At 38.2% G+C, this 6,727-nt stretch overlaps 1 protein-coding gene across 3 annotated transcripts in view; it reads right to left on the reverse strand.

Moving 5' to 3' along the window:
* Positions 1-6,727, reverse strand: part of LOC121320084 (ras-related protein Rap-1b) — a 39,932-nt gene that overhangs the window by 22,482 nt on the left and 10,723 nt on the right. Inside the window, exon 1 of one of the 3 annotated variants that reach the window (XM_041258266.1) lies at positions 3,056-3,068. The exons of the other annotated variants lie outside the window; for them this stretch is intronic. The gene's annotated coding sequence lies outside the window, so the exon portion shown is untranslated. Of the gene's footprint in view, positions 1-3,055; positions 3,069-6,727 lie in introns of those variants that run through there. 3 annotated transcript variants of the gene reach the window in all.

Genomic DNA, 6,727 nt, shown 5'->3' on the forward strand with positions numbered 1-6,727 from the left:
TTACGATCTTCTACACAGATCCATGAACATGATTAAGAGATGTGGTTACATAATTACAGGTTTTTATTTGGCAAATGCACAGTTAGCATAAACAGTACTGACATTTTAACCACCACCTCATTAACTGTATAATTCATGCAGGATAGCGCTCATTTTAAAACAACAAGATACACGAGATGCATGGTCTTTACACTGAAGGCACAAGACTGAAGTTTCATACAGTCTACAAGGATCTTTTCTATATTAAAATAAAAACAATCTTCTTCTACACTTGTCTTGAAGCACATTCCCATTTTCTACTTGTACCAATGTAATTTACAGTAACTACTACACAGTGCAAGAACGCTTTGTGACTTGGGTAAACTGTGTGTCTGCCGTTTCTTTCTTTCCACTTGTTCTCCATAAGAATCTATCATGGGCAGGTCACTAGTGTCTTTCTCTTCTTGTTCAGATAGCCTAAATAAAGGAAGTCCATCAACACAAACAAAAAAGGAGAGAACTTTGAAAACAACTGTACATGGTCCTACATATGGGATGCTACTGTAAACCAGAGATCTTAAAAGTCAGGGGTATTTGTGAGCACAACAGGTTTTTAAAATAAGATTTGCTTAAATCTGTTTCTCATCTGTAGGTGGTGGCTAACCATATATATAGCACCTTTAAGTTTTGAGTCAAGGTGGTTAAAATCCTTGCGAGCGACATGTATTTTGAGGCGCATTACAGGGATGGAAATAAGACTCCTATTGCATTGCACTTTCACCTATTCCGGGCTTTCATTTTAATTCCCAGTTTACTGGTAACAAGCACAGGCATATATTACTAAACTCATAGGAAAACCAGGAATGGATCAAACTTCGTGCTGGGACGAACATGGGATTCACACGTTGGGATATTCACGCACAATTTAAATATTAGTTTGGAGAAGTAGCCTAATAAAAATCATTATATAAGCTTCGAACGCAGGCAGAGACAGTATGCAGCAGGGGCAGGGGGCGTGGCTCCTGTGTGTTTGCCTTTATTTTACAGCAAGAACTTACAATATGTTAAAGTAAAAGAATATCCTGGGAGGAAAGAAGACGTTGTGTAGGCCTTACTTTACCCCAGTGAATTAACTACAAAACAAAAGGACAACAAATAGCAGTTAAACTCTGTTTTGTTTAGTCACAAAATAACTAGTACAGAAAGGTGACTCAGCATTTTATTATTTGTTCACTTCCCCCCCCATTCCTTGACGTTATTGTTTCTTCACAGTAAACAGCGGCCAGACATTTTCACAAAATAACATAAGGTTTACTTGTGCCTTTTTGTAGCTGAACAAAAAACTCACTGCTTTGGTTCTTGTTTATTACATTCCACAAAACAGTCACAACCAAAAAAATATATAATGTACACAATCTACTGTATATAAAAATCAGTACACAGGCATTTCAGAATTACGTGCTTGCCTTTTTTTCTGTTCCATGAGAATCTCACTCTCTCTAAAAGCAGCACAGCATGTTTTTGTCCCAGATGACTTTCCATAGATCCCTATGTGTGCGTGCGCATAATCTGCTTTGTTTACTTTTTGCTGTCTAAAACTTAAATCGAGGCTCAAGAGCTGCTGTGTTCATATATATTAAATCTCACATATCAAAGAGCTCTTTCATTTACCATTTTTTCAAACTGTCACACAACTTCTGGTTAAGCGGTAAATAAATGCAAGGTATTTTTGTCATTTGTATCAAATACATCTGATTTTTGTATTCGAATACATGTCAAAAAATATTTGGTCAACTACTCGGATATTTGTCCCAGCACTAATCACACTGCTATGCAATGGGAGTCTTATTTCCATCCCTGAATTTGGGATGTTTTGGGTCAACATAAAAACCAAGGAACTTTAAGCAGGCATGGCATTATTCAAATGGTAACACTAAAATAAGTGTCTGTTTGTGATTATTTCGTGTGTATTAAGGGAAATGTTATGAAGGCATGCTTGTGACCTGTGAATTCAATGGGAATTTCATTTGAAATCAGTAGGACATCATGTGTTAGTTACACTGGAATGACAGACACTTAGTGTTGCTATTTAAACAAAGCAGGCAGAACCTTTCCTTATTACATGCCTAAGGCAAAACAAGGTCAACATAAATACAGCACATCATACAACGCCAGCCTGCAAAATAAACACAAAGACACATTCTTCAATGCATGGATCCTGGTTATTAAAGCCTTCTGTGCTGTACTAACAATTACATAACTCAACCCTAACCTACCCCTTAGCAATACTATCTGACAAGGTGTGAACCAGCAGAGGACTGAAGACCAGAAGCAGAGATCTGAACCCCCCCCCCCTCCCCCCCCCCCCCCCCCCCCCCCCGGTTCAGGGAGCACACAGAAATAGTTAACTTGTCTTGACAGCCAGATGCATTTTGACAGGAAGCGGTAGGCTTACATCTCAGGGTCATGGAAGAAAAAGAAAACAAGAAACACAGCGCTTTGCATCAGATTGACTCGATTCCATACCCTTAATGCAAAGTCACCAACCACTAATTTTGATCAGGGCAGCAGGAAATGCTTGCACCTAGCGATACGCTGCCTAAACATTTCTGAACAGGCCAAGACAAGTGACACAGACGCAGTCTGCATGAAAAAGTTAGCGAAGCAGCATGCCTTGCAGAGACTGCGTTTCCTCATGTTGGCAGCATGCTATTTTTTTGCTGGTATAGGAGCACTATGGTGGAATCTTATGATTAAAGAGAAACATTTCTTTCAGCTAAACTGTGTGGTAGGGACAGGTTTTACACAGGCACATATGTACGTTCCAGTATAAAGTATGCATATATTAGTATCACTATCTGATCAGAAAGAGATTTAAATTAGTTTGCGTGAAACTGGATTGCTCGCGGTCACTCCCTCTCCTCCATTTGCTGAACCACAATAATAAAATGAAGTCTTCCTCTTTAAACATGACATGCTGGTTGTTATGTGGGAGATTAGTTTTAGGGATGAAATTATTAATTCTGCAGTTCTGCCTAAATGATGGTTCACCACATATACAGCTGCATTATGAAACAATCTGTTTCTACAGCTGGAGGCATTATCCATGCGCCAGGATTCAAAACCCAAGATACTGTATTCTTGCTCTGAATTCTTGGCTCAACTTTGTTTTATACAGACTGGATTTAAAAGGTCTCTGCTCCCTTGTGCGGATGTGGTTTTCAAAAGAGAAACATGTTTCTGAATATTAGCTTGAGCTAAAGGAACAGCTTCCAGAAAGGGGGCAGTGTGCAAAGACATGCTACTAACCAATCATCAATGTTGTGGACATACGAAACAAGCTAATAAAGTAACTGCGTCATTTGCTGAGCAACAGGCTTCACAACCATGAACCTGGTAGTAAACAAACCAACAAGATGCTGTCGCATTCAGGCTTTTCTTAGTAATGAGCCAGAAGGAAATATAAAACTGCTGTACAGTTCTGCTTCTGCAAATGCACAATAAAGCTTCTTGTGTACAATGACTGCCTAAATAATATTATTGTATGCTGAGATTAATTACTACAGTACGCTATAGTCATACAATGGGGTGGGCAAAAAAAAAAACCAAACAAGCATGAATGTAGTGCGAGACAAACATGGGCAGTAATGGGCATAAAATAAAATCTGTTACTTTTCACAATACTAGGATTGAAAATGCATCCAGAGTTCTACACTGCCGGAATCCTAATGTGGACATCCTCACTTCAACACAGTAAGTGAACGTGTATGTGTATTAGTGAAACATACAGTCCATGTACTGTATTATAGAAACTGAGTGCTGTTTATATAACAGAAAATAACCGATTTTGCTAAATAAAAACCGATAAACCCCCCCCCCCCCCCCCCCCCCCCCCCAAAAAAAAAAAAACTGTTGAATACACAAAAATAAAAACTATTTGACTAGCACATTACATATTCAAGTACATGAAAAAAGCATTATAAATTAGCTATAAGTAGAAGCAAACACATCTTTCTTTAAATGCTGACACCTGACTGAAGTGCTAAGTCTGTTTAAGTTATGCCTGTTGCACTGACAATTCAAACAGGCTTAGCTACATCCGACATTAACACTCTGTCTGGCGTTCACAATGCGCGTTAATGTGAATGACATTTGCATATTAAAACGTAAAGACCCTAATTAATGCAATGCTTATAACAACATTTTACAGTAAACGTATTGTGAATGAGATTTGCATATTAAATGTAAATACCCTAATTATGCAATGCTTATAACAACATTTTACAGTAAACGTATTGTGAATGAGATTTGCATATTAAATGTAAATACCCTAATTACGCAATGCTTATAACAACATTTTACAGTAAACGTATTGTTTGAAATTGTGTTGACAATTTTGTTGCCTTGTTTTCAGCTAATGTGAACAGGGGCCATATTCACAAAGCTGACAAGTCAAAGACTGGTCATAAGTCGTCAATTTGGACTGAAGTCTTATTCAAGAATGAGTCTTAATGGAATTTTGGTCTTAAGAAAGATCTTAACTTTAAGACTACCCTGAAGGCTTAAGTCCCGATCTGCCATTGAAACAATTTTTAATTTTTTTTTTTCTCCCATTGCTCGACAGGTCACAGTATGGGATTTATTTGATGATCATCCAGATGAGAATTGCCCTAAACAATTCTATCACAAGACTGAATTGAGAAGCTGATACCGTTTTAACAGACAGTCAATTGAAACCCTAACAACCCTATACCGATATATTGCCATCAACTAACCGAAGCAATGCAATGCCATATTTGTTTTGTATTACAGTATTAAATATGTTATTGCAATGTAGATCATACCATTGGAATGATTGATTGGAATGAAGACTTCATTAGCAGAGGCAGAAACATACAAGCTAGTACCAGCTCCATTGTAGTTGTGTTTGCTATCTATAGCGTTTTGTTTTGTTTTTTTTAAGCAGAAAAGTATTTCCAGCTTTCCACATCTATAAAACAAAATCTACAAGGTGTGTATCCTTTTCCCTGTGTCTACTGTTTCTTCCCGTTTCCCCCTCTGTCTGGTTACTTCATTATCAGAACCTATCCTGTTTCTAAAAATGCCTCCACCTTCTTAAACCAAGAATGCCTCTAAACGCAAATCGAAAGATATTTTATGTATATGTATGTATGTATGTATGTATGTATGTATATATATATATATATATATATATATATATATATATATATATATATATATATATATATATATATATATATATATATACATACACACACACACACACACACACACTACTGTGCAAAAGTTTTAGGCAGGTGTGAAAAAATGCTGTAAAGTAAGAATGCTTTCAAAAATAGACATGTTAATAGTTTATATTTATCAATTAACTAAATGCAAAGTGAGTGAACAGAAGAAAAATCTACATCAAATCCATATTTGGTGTGACCACCCTTTGCCTTCAAAACAGCATCAATTCTTCTAGGTACACTTGCACAAAGTCAGGGATTTTGTAGGCATATAGTCAGGTGTATGATTAAACAATTATACCAAACAGGTGCTAATGATCATCAATTCAATATGTAGGTTGAAACACAATCATTAACTGAAACAGAAACAGCTGTGTAGGAGGAATAAAACTGGGTGAGGAACAGCCAAACTCAGCTAACAAGGTGAGGTTGCTGAAGACAGTTTACTGTCAAAAGTCATACACCATGGCAAGACTGAGCACAGCAACAAGACACAAGGTAGTTATACTGCATCAGCAAGGTCTCTCCCAGGCAGAAATTAAGGCAGACAGGGGTTTCCAGATGTGCTGTCCAAGCTCTTTTGAAGAAGCACAAAAAAACAGGCAACGTTGAGGACCGTAGACGCAGTGGTCAGCCAAGGAAACTTACTGCAGCAGATGAAAGACACATCATGCTTACTTCCCTTCGCAATTGGATGTCCAGCAGTGCCATCAGCTCAGAATTGGCAGAAAACAGTGGGACCCTGGTACACCCATCTACTGTCCGTAGAAGTCTGGTCAGAAGTGGCCTTCATGGAAGACTTGTGGCCAAAAAGCCATACCTCCGACGTGGAAACAAGGCCAAGCGACTCAACTATGCACGAAAACACAGGAACTGGGGTGCAGAAAAATTGCAGCAGGTGCTCTGGATGATGAGTCAAAATTTGAAATATTTGGCTGAGCAGAAGGCAGTTTGTTCACCGAAGGGCTGGACAGCGGTACACGAATGAGTGTCTGCAGGCAACAGTGAAGCATGGTGGAGGTTCCTTGCAAGTTTGGGGCTGCATTTCTGCAAATGGAGTTGGGGATTTTGTCAGAATTAATGGTCTCTTCAATGCTGAGAAGTACAGGCACATACTTATCCATCATGCAATACCATCAGGGAGGCATCTGATTTGCCCCAAATTTACACCAAACATACAGCGAAAGTCATTAAGAACTATCTTCAGCATATAGAAGAACAAGGAGTCCTGGAAGTGATGGTATGGCCCCCACAGAGCCCTGATCTCAACATCGAGTCTGTCTGGGATTACATGAAGAGAGAAGCAACTGAGGCTGCCTAAATCCACAGAAGAACTGTGGTTAGTTCTCCAAGATGTTTACCTGCCAAGTTCCTTCAAAAACTGTGTGCAAGTATAACTAGAAGAATTGATGCTGTTTTGAAGATGTAGATTTTTCTTCTGTTCACTCACTTTGCATTTAGTTAATTGATAAATATAATCTATTAACATGTCTATTTTT

Source organism: Polyodon spathula, chromosome 8, assembly GCF_017654505.1.
Source record: "Polyodon spathula isolate WHYD16114869_AA chromosome 8, ASM1765450v1, whole genome shotgun sequence".
Lineage (NCBI taxonomy): Eukaryota > Metazoa > Chordata > Actinopteri > Acipenseriformes > Polyodontidae > Polyodon > Polyodon spathula.